Here is a 13,916-nt window from a genome sequence, read left to right on the forward strand (position 1 = left end):
AATGCAGCGTTGACAGACATGTGAAATTTTCCCGTAGGCATCAACGGCTTTTCTCATGTGATTTGCGCGCCCACGCGGCGCGGTTTACGTTCGATGAACTTTCCACAACGAAGGCTGGAAGGCGCGGGCGCAGTTCGCTCGAGAACCGCGCCACACGACCAGTCTCTAAACAACCTTAAGCTTTACAACACGTTATTGCGTTTGTTAAACCGCGGTTTTTTGCACGAAATCGATTAATGATACATTTTTAGTGAGTGTTAAGTGATTTAAGTGTGTTGATTGGTGGATATAGTTCGTTTGAATTGTATAAAAACCTTTTTGATGGAATGGTGATTGAAAACAAACTGGAAGGGTGCCGAAGCTTCTTGTAAGTTTACGAGCTTCTGTGGTATGGATATAAATGATAGTCATAATTGAAGGCGATTTGATCTGTTCTTATATTTATAAATACCTAAGTTAACTGATATAATGTATAATAATAATATTTAATGAAGTTAAATATATTTTAGTAGAATTAATAAATAAGTCGGATGTATCGAAATAATAAGTCTGATTGTATTATAATTATGCGTGTGAACTGAATACGCTAATACCGTGTAGGTATTAGCCGCATAAAAACTTTTTTTTTTGTTAGGTTTACGCGTGATATTGAATTAATTAAATTTTTAGCATACCTTTTTATTCACAGCTGATGTTACGGCGAATTGCTAAACTTAAGTAGCTTTTAAATATTATCACGATAATTTGACTTAATCATAAACGGTTAAGCAGTTTAATTATTATTATACAGTTGACCTAAAAGTAAAGCTTAAAGCTTTAGTACAATTGGTTTATACAAGAACAAAAATAAATGTTATACTTATACAAAACTAAAATGAAGATTATATTTATTTCTTTGACTTACTAATACATCGGAATAAGACAACTGGGTTCCGATGAATTCCTGTATTAAACACATTAAAGTCCACAAGTCATGTTTAGAATATTAAGAGGTTTGGGCAATGTTTGCCAACGGTGGCTTCGATCTCAAGGTGTTTTTGCCTCAGACATCGGTGTGAGGAATTTGTAATGGGGTAGCTAATGACAGGCCCGTAATCGGAGCTGTAAATCAGTTTTTAATTATTTATTATGCGTGGAGCGATGCCTTTATCTTCCATTATACTTTATAGCGTATTTGATTCTTTAATTTGATATAAAATGTAATTTCATAGTAATAAAAATATTTTATGAACGTATGCGAGGCAGAACTGTTTTCAATATGTGCAAAATTAAAAATACACGTAGATTGAACGTATTCAATCCTCGTAGACTACGAAATAAGATTTACAGAAATACTTCTCATAGTAATTCATTTTATTAGCATATCACGTAGCTATAATAATTATATAATTTTACATTCTATACACTCCATGCAAACGCATATATACCTAAACAATCCAAATACACAACATACGTCATTACTTGCTATAAAACAAATTCTCCACCGCGTTTGTCTGTTTGTTTAAACGGGACAAAACTCAAACACTACTGAACGAATTACGATGGAATTTGGTACGGAGATAGCCTAATTTTTAGTCCGGGAAAATATATAGTAGGACTTTTATCTCGGAAAAACTATTTCACGCGGGGGAAGACACGAGCAAAAGCTGGTACTAGATAGGTATATAAAACAAGATATACATCCAAGGCCGCCACTGACTACATGCCTGCACGAAGGACTGTAGGCCTCATCTACCTGAAGATAATAACCGCTCGTATTCGCGTAGATTCTCTAATGATTGCGTTTCACTTCGCTTTTGTTTCATTTATTATTCGCAGATTCTTTTCTTTTGTACAATTATTTCTATAGTACTGATATTTGTAGTATAATTATTTAAATTAGGTACAAAATACGCTCATAAATAATATAATATACAATTACTGAGCTAAAGACAATAAGCTTAGGGTTATTCCATGCCTCAAAATCATCACCAGTCACTATTCTTCCTCAATAAGGCAGACATTAATAATAATTATAATAAATTCACATTGTAAGTAAGATAAGTTCAGGAGCAATCGAGATTTAAGTATCATAAAGTTTATTAAGCAATTAAGAACATCTTTATATATTTTACAAGGAATTTATAATTGGTATTTTATAGAGGGAATATTTTATGTAAAGTTAGTATAATATATAATTTATACAGAACTTTATATTTTATGTAAAGCTCTGTATAAATTATATATTAATTTAACGGTAAAGTCGGAAAACACTATTATACTATAAACTCCATAAAAGGAGTTATTTACAAGTTTATGTACCATTGGTTTGAATAAAATTTTCATAAAATAAGAATTTGTAATAAATTCTTACACCTTAAAGAAATAAACAACCAATAAATAAGTTATGTATAACGGAATAGTTGAATCATATTGCGTTAATTTCTGAATGGACAATTCAGAGTGTAATAGTCCTTATTTTATAACTAACTTTTGCTCGCGGCGTTGCCTGCTTTAATATCTTTCTGGGATAAAACACATGATATATATTTTCCCGGGATATAAACTAGTCTTTGATTTCTCTGTGTCTCAAACTGTCCATATCAAATATTATCGAAATTCATTCGGTAGTTTTTGAGTCTATCGCGATGAAACAGAACCGCCGGGACTTTGTTTTATTGTAAGGATTAAAGCATGTTTACCTCAATGTAAGTAAACGGTAATATTTTAAGAAGTAGCGGCATTATATTTCTGAACGTGATGTAAAATAAAACGGGATTCACTTACGAATTACTGTAAAACCGTTAGGATAAACGCGGCTTTAAAATATTCAGAATGCTGGATCGAATCACGTAAGACGAAGTAATATTTTTCCATTTGAAATTTTTTGAGGATTCCGTAGAACGTAAAAGAGGATTCTTTTAAAATTGTTTTGGCGGTTTTGTTTCATTGTAAATTAATTATATGTTACAAATTTTGTACAATTTAGTTTTCATCTTAGTCTGCAGTGTATCACAACCATAGACAAATCTACGCTCAAAGCAAATTTAATTATTAATATATGTCACAGAATTTGGGTCGTGTATATGTGTAAGTAAGTAAGTATATATATATATATATGAGTATGGAAATGATTGTCCTCCCCAAAGAAAATGTATTTAACTATTTTTTTCATACCTCTTTTTGCCGCTTCTCTGACTCTACCATATTTTCGTGCTATATTGTATTGTAATCAGTCAGTATTGCACCTCTAACTATTAAAATATAAATCTAAAACATGCTTGATTGCATTTACATAACACTTTCTCTCTTTCGCTTTTAATGGGCCTTCAAATTTACACGGTCATCGAAGTTCGATTGGCTCCTATTTTTACAATGGAAAAGTGACGTTACTTCGCCTCGGGCGAGATAGTTAAGTGAGAGTATTTGCCAGAAAATGGTTTCACGTCAGAATCAAATAAACGCTTAAAACTATTCGAATTTTGATTTATAAACAATTTTTAAAGATTTTTTCGGGTAGTAGGAAATTAAGATTTGTAATTCAATTTATTTCCTAATTTGAATGGCTAAACAAAATATTATTCTTTGGTTCATAAAATTATAGACAAAAATAGGCTTTATTTCATGTATAATGTCATTTTAAAGGGCTGCTGACAGCCTAATGTAATAGCGAGCGGAAATTTACATGAAACGTCTCAAGATAGAAAAGGTCGAAAGAGTCAATATAAAATAAACACCCTTTTCATAAAGTTATTTACCCTGAACAAGAGTAAAATACTTAGTTATTAAATACTAAATACTTTATCTATTGTTAAATAGACGCTATAAATATGTAGCGGTTACTAAGTAATTTTCCTTGCGAAAGGAGGCTAATTTACATTCGATACTTGAGAGTATTACTAGCTTTTAGCTTTAAATATACAGTTATGAAATATCGCTTAGGTTTCGAACTGAAATAAATTGTTGAAATAACCACTCTATAAGGCCGTTTTATATACATAATATGTATACATAATAACATTTAGTTTCGTTAGAGGATCAATTTTAAAAAACTTACCCTTAATTTTTACCTCTGTTACTCAAAAATGAGTTAATTGTCACGACGACCGCCAGTATGGCCTGCATTGTCAATCAGTAAATGTAAAGAATTTTATTGGTATACTTCGTAGCCTATGTAATCAAAAACTATTGGATATTATGACTAATAATTAAAAACTATATAGGACGAGCGCGATAGAGTCATGCAATATAATATCGATAGTTTAACATTTTCCATTGCATCTTGCTCATTCATTAGTTTAAAAAAATGCTGGAACAGTTAACCAACTGGCCAACGAATTATCTGCAACCGGGACTAATTAACTAGTTCTTAAACGACACAAAACGGTTACCGTTCGGAAATGCTTTCCCACTTATTATGCTCAGACTTGTGGTTTTACACGGAACGATGAATGCGGCGAGAGATCGACTTGCGATACTGAAATGTTTAATATCGTATTCCTTAGAATATTAAAATAGCTCTACTATTTTTGTATTGTTATAGTCGAAGTGGTAATCATTGAGAGAAGCCTATGTTAAGTGGACATGCAGTGGTTGATTACTGTGTGACTGAAGTAGTAGGCTATGTAATAATGTTATTCGATTTGATTCCGTGTTTGGGTAAATCATATGAATCGTGTTATATGTTCATCACATTGCAATACGTACAAAGCAGTGGTGAAGAATGAAATTTTTCGAGCAGAAACCCGAAACAACATACACTTAGGTACTAATATGCATCTGCCAATCGCGGACCGTATTCATCATTAGAAAATGATAGTTAGATTTGTATAAATTACAAAAAGGAAGCCGACAGAAATAGGGCTATATAGACCCTTCACCGTTGGTACAAAGTAAAGATTAACACTCATATTAGTACTTCGAAATTATCTCAACAATATTATTTGTAGAGAACAGTAAGAAAGCCATTAAAACCTACATAATAAAAGCTATAACTAGCGCTATAAATACTAGTGTACTAGCCTTAATCGCCTAACCTACATCCATAAAGTTATGAACGTAACTAAGAAAATATTAATATTGCGCCTTGGTGCTGAATGTAAAAACTTGGTCTATTTATTTCGCATGCACGTTATAACAACTATAGGGTTGACAGTATTTAAATAAAAAAATGAGATTATGTGCAGAACTGTACATTTATCAAAGAACATGTATAAATATTTCAAATTCATTTTTAAAGATAAATTTCAAAACAAGTCTATATTTTTATAGCTATTTTTTAGCTCCTTTTCATTATTGATTTTTGTATTTGCAAACTATCTAAATCAAACGCTTGACAACCCTGACAATATGTGAGGCACCTGCCAATACCAGTGTGAAGTAACACTTGTAGTTGTCATTTATTACGATCTAGGACAATAACCACATCAATGAACATCGTCTAACATAAATTGACATCCGGCAACTAAAGAAACCTATCAAAACGTAGGCAATAGAAATGACAATATAAACTGGTAATTATGTCGTGTCAGAAACAAATCTCAAGATATAAAAAAAAACCTTTCAACTCTTATACGGGACGAGGCCAAGATGCAAACTCGTTTTGTTTATTACCTATTACTAATTTTATATCGCAAAATATAGATTACATTTTAATAACCGTTAAATTATTATTTTTAGCATTGAATATTGATTTAGTGTGTTATAACATGTTGGTATCACGGACAATGATACTGACGTTAGGTCGGTTTTTTTCTTTGGAAGGTTAAAGGTAGATGGTAACTAAGCACATATTTGTTTAGGTAACCTTTTTTTTATTCTTAAGGAGGGCCTTAGTCGCAAAAGCGGTTATGTTTGGGTACCATGGTTTTCTTTGTTTGTGCTGTTCAAAAGCAGTCTTTAAGTTACGTTCGGGTTTAATGTTTTGAAGGATATGAAGTAAAACCATTGAGATCAAATGATTACATCTTATGTCTTTTTATAGAGGCTTGGCAAAGTGACCCCTCTACATCTGACATTAAGCGGAGTGAGGGCCAGTTAAAGTGTATACTGATGAGTGATGCTTACTACTCGCCGGTAGACATAATTGGTGATACTAGACTAAGCATAAAAAGAAATCACGCCTATCTATCTTCCGTATATAGTTATGTACTGTTTATAATATTGATGCGCTTTACCATGAGGCAAAAATATAAAAGAAATCCTGGCAGTAAGTAAGAGTATACAAGATTTCCTTTCTTTACCGAAATAAGCGAGTTTTTTTTATTGCTTTGAATGACGAGCTTGCCGGTCACCTAATGATAAGTGATACGACCGCTCATAAACAGTAGAAACACCATCCAACACCTTGAATTACACTGCGCTCGCTCTCCTGAGACATGTGATATTAATATAAGTATTATTATGTACAAAAGAGACAATGGCAACAATGTCCGTCATACCAGAACACAACAGTGACTATACACTGGCGCATGGCGGCAGAAATAGACATTGCAATGGTACCTATCCAGGCGGACTCTCACATATGAGAGACCTACCACCAATGAAATTTCCTTCAATACGTTATTCAGTTTATAAGCTCCGTTGAATCTCCTTTATTCAATATATTCAGATATGGTTTTGATATTCGTGAATCGTAGAATTAGGCGTCTCCGTGGGTCGACGCCCAGACACGTCACGGTTTACGCTCTGATGACTGACGCGGAGTTCCATCTCACTTACACCTCATATCATAACAAAGATAGTATTTAGTTTAAGAAATGACACAAAAAGCAACATTAAGGCATTTAATTGCAATGTAAAATATTTAATGGCACATTAATACACTTGATAAGCATGATATGATAACGTGTGATTACAACACACAATAATCTTTTGCAGTTCAGTTTATTATTTCAAAATATACACCCACTCGTTACACGCGTAGTATTGATTAAAAGCCCGTTGGGATAGTTCCATATTTCGCTAGGAGACGGAAATAGCTAGCTGAAGTAAAAAAGGCCGAATTCAACTATAGGCTCTTATCACGTAAGCTCAAGGCTTTTTCTAGGGTAGGTAAAAACGTTTCTAGGGTACGTTTAACGTTTCTAGTACTGACCACCCTTACTGCACCCCCCTCCCCTTACTATGCCCCCTCCTTCTAGCTATGTCTATGTTAAGAACTGGGATGCAAGATTTGTGTATGGTTTAATAACAAAGAACATTCGGTACATACTAAGGCATCCACACTCGAAAAAAATATTTAAGGATTATATAAAACTTCATTTTAGTGCGAAATAAAATCGCTACAGTTTACTTTCGAATCAAGCTTAGTATTCACTGCACCACGATACAAAATTTTGAATTTCTACACAATAATTATATTCTACTATATGTTAGTATCACATACAACCATTTTCAATCAATTCAATTCAATCAGCCTGTGGCCGTCCACTAATGAACGTAGGCCTCCACAAATGAGCACTAAGCGTCCGGATCTTATGCAGCCCGTTTTCAATAAACCATCCCAATTTCAATCTTAGAAAACCCGAATCAAGCAATCAAAATAAGTCATTGGTAAGCATGTCATAAAGACTCTTCTGATTGGTCCATTTTCACGATGGATCGAAAAAAGCGGTTGTAATCGTTTGTTGAAAACAGCGGATAGAGAGTATTTTTTTGTAGGACAATCATCGATAGGTCCAATTTTGTCAATTGATACAACATAAATTTATATAACCAAGTTTCAAATCAACGGGCACTTTTACTTACTACATAAACAAAATTACCTGCTAATCAATTACTAAGTGAAAAGTAATGAATCTACTTTCGTTTTTGAGTTCAGAATTTCCTTATAGCCGTACAACCTTTTAGCGTTTTATTACCTTGTTAAATGGAAACGAAAGTTCAAACGGTTTCATAGAAACTTGTTAAAGTAAAATACTTTCACATAGGGATTTCCGGCTATCTATTCCCTACAAATAAATATGTAGAAGCTTGTTGTAGAAGAAAATTTAAAATAAATGAAAACTATGGTGTAGGGGATAAAAAATAATTCCAGTTGATGTTTATTTCGGGCTATTTTGTTTTCGATTCTCAAATTATATACTATATACAGAAGCATTGTTATTAGACACTAATGAATATGTTAACTTTAAAAAATCATTGTAAGTGAATTATCGATAACACATAATACAAGTGACTTTTTTTAAAAGAATTTCTTTTTTATCTTGGAGTGCTAAGTACCAATATAATATCTCAAGGTCATAGGATTCTATGAAAACGACCAATAGACCTATGGTTTTCAATCTGGAATAGTATTTCAAAACCATTTTGAGCTAAAATAAATGCAATTGTGCAAAAAATACTATTTTTGTAAAGCAAAAGAGTTCATTTCATATAAAAGACTTCAACGAGCGAGATTTATTTTAAAGCTTAAAAATACATTTCTAGTCTTTCGTGACTAATCTATTCTTAATAAAAAGGAATTGCAAACGTACTGTATATATAAATATGCTAATGGTTACATCCATCTAAAAGCTAAAATAAAACGAAATGCTAGATAAATATTTGAATGTCAGTTAACAATTTTGTTTGCAGTTGTGTTAAGTGGTTAGCAATTTTTTATGGGCCATTATATGTTTTGTATGGCGTCTTTTTCTAAGTTGCGATACCGTTGCATTTCTTTTTATAAACTGAGTAGTTTTTGTGGTCCAAATTTGATGTACAAAAATATTTCGATTTGTATTTAATAAGTTCAGTAGAGGTTATGATAAAGCAAAAATCTTTGCAACGAATTTCGTCTTTTATATACAAGTGTAGGCGGGTAGAGCTGTCATATATAATATATCTGTTTGCATGTTTATATACATAAATGGACAACACAGGTTAATTGAGGCATTCTAATTCCAATACTGAAGGACAACAGCTTTTAATTGTTTAAAATTGAGCAGTATCAGTCATTGAAACCTTATTAAAAGATGTATGCGTGTAAAATGATTCTTGATAGCGAAATACCTTATGGTTGATCAATACAATTTCTGAGTTTAAGATACGCTGACGACGGGGAAATATCCGATTATTAGATTTCATTCGCATAATTTGCTAGATTTTACGCAACTCGAACGGTTATAAGAAAGCACCTAGAACATACACACGATATTTATTACTTCAGCGGTGTGTATCATTAGCTTAGACATTTGCTTAGTGCTCATTAAGTTAGGGCTCAACTCTTTTTTAATGCAAACAATGGTCTTTAAAACGGAACAAAATAGAGCTTGTTCAATGTTGTTACCAAAGATGAATTCTCGTACACTGACATGTGCCGATTGTAATCATCTCTCATCAGTCGATATTCTATTGGACCCACTCCACTTACCATCAGGTGCAGTGAGGTCACATTGCCGAAAAATAAAATAAAAAAATTGTGACCAACTAACAGACTGCAATCAAAACTATACAACATACATAGTTCTACACTTATAGCTGATACTTTAACTGGATTTCCGTTTTAATGAACATTGATTATCCTCAGACGCGATGTAAAAACTTACTAATAAGCTGCGTGCCACTTCAGAAGCTCATCAATCAGAATATTCATTGATAGAGACAACATAACGGTAGAGTCGATAATGCAGACTCGGAATTAAGTTTCAAAGCTAACTTCGTAAAATACACAAGCTTTGACTAATGACTCCGTTCACGTGTTACTATGTACATTCATTCGATTTTATTCTTTTGATATTGGACTGCGTTTCTTACATTATATGACAGAAGTCAATAACAGAGTAATAGACATATACATACAAACATTAAAATATCTAGTACATTATCGAATTCTATTTCAGTACGGCACAATGACTCACGCGCCGATTGAGCGCAATGCACAAAAAATTTAAACTAAATTGAATCGGTGTCTCGAGTCATGCCTCTTAATGCTCGAATAAAATTGTACTGGGCACTAATGATCGCTCACGACTTTGGGAGCGCTTAATTCGATATCAACACAAATAAAATCGAAATGGCAGTTTGTAATCTCGAAATAAACTTTTTTTTCTTAATTTATACTATATAGTTAGCCACTAATGATCGATCATGACTTTGGTAGCGATTAATTCGATATCATCATACATATAAAATATCGAATTTGTGCGTTATTTTAAAATAACATTTCCACGCTGCGGTGTATTCAGATTCATTAAGTTGGTTATATTTTGTACGAATCCAACATTGTGTAAAGCAGAATAACATTACAACTGTTAGTAATTAAGATAAAAGAGACAAATTCACATTAACTTTATTACCCATTCTTAGGCGTAAGAAAAGTAGAGCGATTTGTTTTGATAAAATGGTATACCTAGTCTTGCCATAAATATTGTAATAAAGAAAAAAGAAAATTGTTAACTGCAAATAACATTTATTACTTTTACAGTGTGTCAGTTTAATACATAAATATAAAACAATTAAAAATATAAAAAGCTTATTCGAAGTGGTCTCCATTGGCTGCAATACAGTCCTTTAAACGATGAGGCCAGTTATCAATAGAAGCACGCACTCTTTCCATGGGAAAATTCTTCACTGCCAATCGTATAGATTGTTTTAGGGACTCCAAATTATCATGGCGTTTAGAGCAAGCTGTACTCTCTAAAACTGACCACAAATCATAATCCAGCGGATTAAGATCGGGACTAGACGACGGCCAGTCTTCAGCTCTGATGAAGTCCGAAACGTTCGATTCCAACCAAGACTGCGTGGACCGAGCTTTATGACCCGGCGCCGAGTCTTGCTGGAAGGACCATACTTGGTTATTGAACATGGTGATGATAAGGGGCTTAACTACCTTCTCAAGAATGGTATCTTGATACACTTGTGCCGATGTTTTGATACCTTTTTCACAAAAATATGGCTCAGTCACTCCTTCATAGCTAACACCCCACCAAACCATCACTGAAGTCGGATAATGTCCACGTTGCACTCTGTCGACTAATTGGGAAGCTTCCTTAGAGCTTTGAGCATAAATACGGTCATTTTGTTTGTTAAAATGTTGCTCAATTGTAAAAATTTTCTCATCCATAAACAAAATTTTTCTGTGACCTCCCTTTGCGTACCGCTTCAGTAGTTGTTTCGATTTTACCACCCTATTCTTCTTTAAATTATCAGTTAAGAAATGGCCAGTGCGTCTCTTATAGGCTGCAAGTCCTAAGTCATCTTTTAAAATACGCGACATGGTTCTAGGTGCTATCTTCATTTCCCGAGATAAAATCTTTTGCTTTCGGACAGGATTTCTTCGAATTCTTTCCCTTACTGCTTTGACCACCTTTTTCGTACGAACACTACGTGGACGGCCAGATCTTTTTCTGTCACAAACAGAGGAGGTCTCATTGTACCTATTAATAGCCCGGTACACAAACATTTTACTAATACCAAGTGTATGGAGAGTTTTAAAAATTGCATTTGGCTCCATACCTACTTTGTGTAATGCTATCACAGCGATTCGGTTCTCTTTATCACCCCACACCATTTTAATATCGCAAAATATTTTACAATGTATTGGCGCCAAAATGAGAAAACACAATGAACAATCGTATAAAAATGACAGATTCGAAATTCAAATGTAATATTTTTTTATAATTAAGTGTAACAGTATTTATGGCCAGACTAAGTAGAATGCAGGAAATAAAATAACATTTGGGATATCATAAACTTCAAATAACCACCATACTTTTGATGTCTATTCATATGCTGGCCGTGCTTTTAAGATTTCTTTGGAGCTGTAAATACGAGCGGGGAAAATCATTTACCAGATTGTTTACCAAGTAAAGTTGTGAAAATAGTATATTTATGAGGATATTATGCGTACAATTAAAACATAGTTTTGTTTTACACAGCAGTGCTTCAAAACAAGAAGTTAATTTAAACGTTTCGTGTTCAAAAATGTCAGTAATTGCTTGTTTTTGTTTTTTCCTTCCTTATGAAAATGTATGAAGCTGCATCAGAGCACGCGCTGCAATACAGAATAATTTCTCTCACGTTTCACCACCTTCTTAGAAATGAAGACGAAAAAGCAATAGAATGGTCTTAATTGGATAGTTTTTGTACGTCCACCAACTCGATTATGTTATGACAGCTTTAATAATTTTATCTATACAGTCAATCATTAACTCCTAGACCGCGTTAATTAAATTTCAAAGAAGGTAAGTATGTAAAGTATAAACCTGTTCCTGATTTAGGTGTCGCGCAGACGCTAACAACTTGTTGCCGAGAAACAGTACCTTAATATGAGAAAACAGTAAAACTAATAAAATTATAGTGTACTAGCTTTTGCTCGCGACTTCTACCGCTTGAAAGAGTTTTCCAGGATAAAAGTCCCACTATATGTTTTCCCGAAATAGAAAGTACGTAAGTAAGTAGACCCTTCCCAGGGTCTTAAACTATCTCCATACCAAATTTTATAAAAATTCATTCAGTAGATTTTTAGAAAATCGATAACATACATACAGACAGAAAAGGAGACTTTGTTTTATAATATGTATGTATAGATTTCACGACAGCGTAAGTACGACGCTTTAGTAGTCACCTTGCTCTATGATATATGAGCTGGTTTAAAAGGAATGAAAAATACATTGAAAAATATATTGCTCAGTCGTATACACATTTTTTCAAGATATTTTGAAGTATTGTATCATAACGCGAATATAAAACTTTCATTGACTTATAACATATTAAGAAAATCAACTTTTAACATCACACGTAAATATATTGATATTTAAATATAATTCCTATTAATATTAGCAATGATCAGTTGCAAATATTTGCTAATATTTACATATTTGTTGAAGTGAATATTTTTGAATTTTAATGCCATAAAGTGGTCTACTTTTGCCAACTTTATATTTAAATGTACGCCTGGCAGGTGCAGAATTAATTTACAGGTCACAGAACATTTACATTACACTTACCGCTAGGTAAGTCGAGGCAAGCATTTAATATAGATTCAATACCAATATATTTTTTGTTGTTATTAAGACTATTATCCTCGGCAAATACTAATATAATAATAATAAATCTTTATTTCGAATAGTAAAACAGGTTTTTTTAAACACAATGTTCCATAATATCTGCATTAGTTAAGTAACTGTGTCCCAATGCGCTATGTATTACATAGCACCTAATATAATTAGCGAAATATAGGTATGATAACACCTCTGCTTTAACCTTCAAAGGAAATAAGGCGGGACATTATGTATGTATACACGTAAGTATATAAAATACTTACATGACTCTTAGCGGATTTTTTTTCCATTGATATAGTAATTCAAAAACAATGGCTATGTTATTGATAAAAACTTGTACACAAGTATATTAAATGGAATACTTAATGCCTTTACTTTGACTCATTCCAATGTAAATATGGTACCTAATGATTAAGTTTTTTTATAATCCTACCTCAATACCACATAATATAAATATAAAAATAAAAGATAAATTCATATTCATCTATTTAAAGCATAAAATCGGTCTACAGTCTATAGTATTCATTTCCATTTATCGATATTCTTCTAAATTATAAAATAGGTTTCTGAACAAGCTACCTGCTAAAAATAAAACAAACCCCGGGGCAAAATTCCCGGTGACCCGGCAGATGTTTTGCACCTGTCCATGGCCTCGCCTTGGGCAGGATTTCTTTTTACCCTTTTTAATACCGAGTCGAATAACTGTTGTACGCACAGGTGCCGATATGTTTCCTGGTAATATGAAAATATGCTTTTGGCACGCTATAAAGACTGCAGATTTGTGTAGTTGATATATTAATAGCTATACATAGTTGTAGGTATATTAAATTTTCAACTTTTAAAACCTTATTAATAACTTATAACTAAGTAGATACGACTTTCATCGTCTTACTCTTGTGAAATCGTAATCCACAAATTGATTATTGATATTAAAAATGAATTTGGTCG

At 32.8% G+C, this 13,916-nt stretch overlaps 1 protein-coding gene across 1 annotated transcript in view; it reads left to right on the forward strand.

Annotated features, from left to right (window-relative positions):
* The first annotated feature begins 120 nt into the window (after positions 1 to 120).
* LOC115447366 (ras-related protein Rab-23) overlaps positions 121 to 13,916 on the forward strand; it is a 43,101-nt gene continuing 29,305 nt past the window's right edge. Inside the window, exon 1 of the mRNA XM_030174396.2 lies at positions 121 to 367. The gene's annotated coding sequence lies outside the window, so the exon portion shown is untranslated. The remainder of the gene's footprint in view (positions 368 to 13,916) is intronic.

Source organism: Manduca sexta, chromosome 16 (genome assembly GCF_014839805.1).
Source record: "Manduca sexta isolate Smith_Timp_Sample1 chromosome 16, JHU_Msex_v1.0, whole genome shotgun sequence".
NCBI classification, from domain to species: domain Eukaryota; kingdom Metazoa; phylum Arthropoda; class Insecta; order Lepidoptera; family Sphingidae; genus Manduca; species Manduca sexta.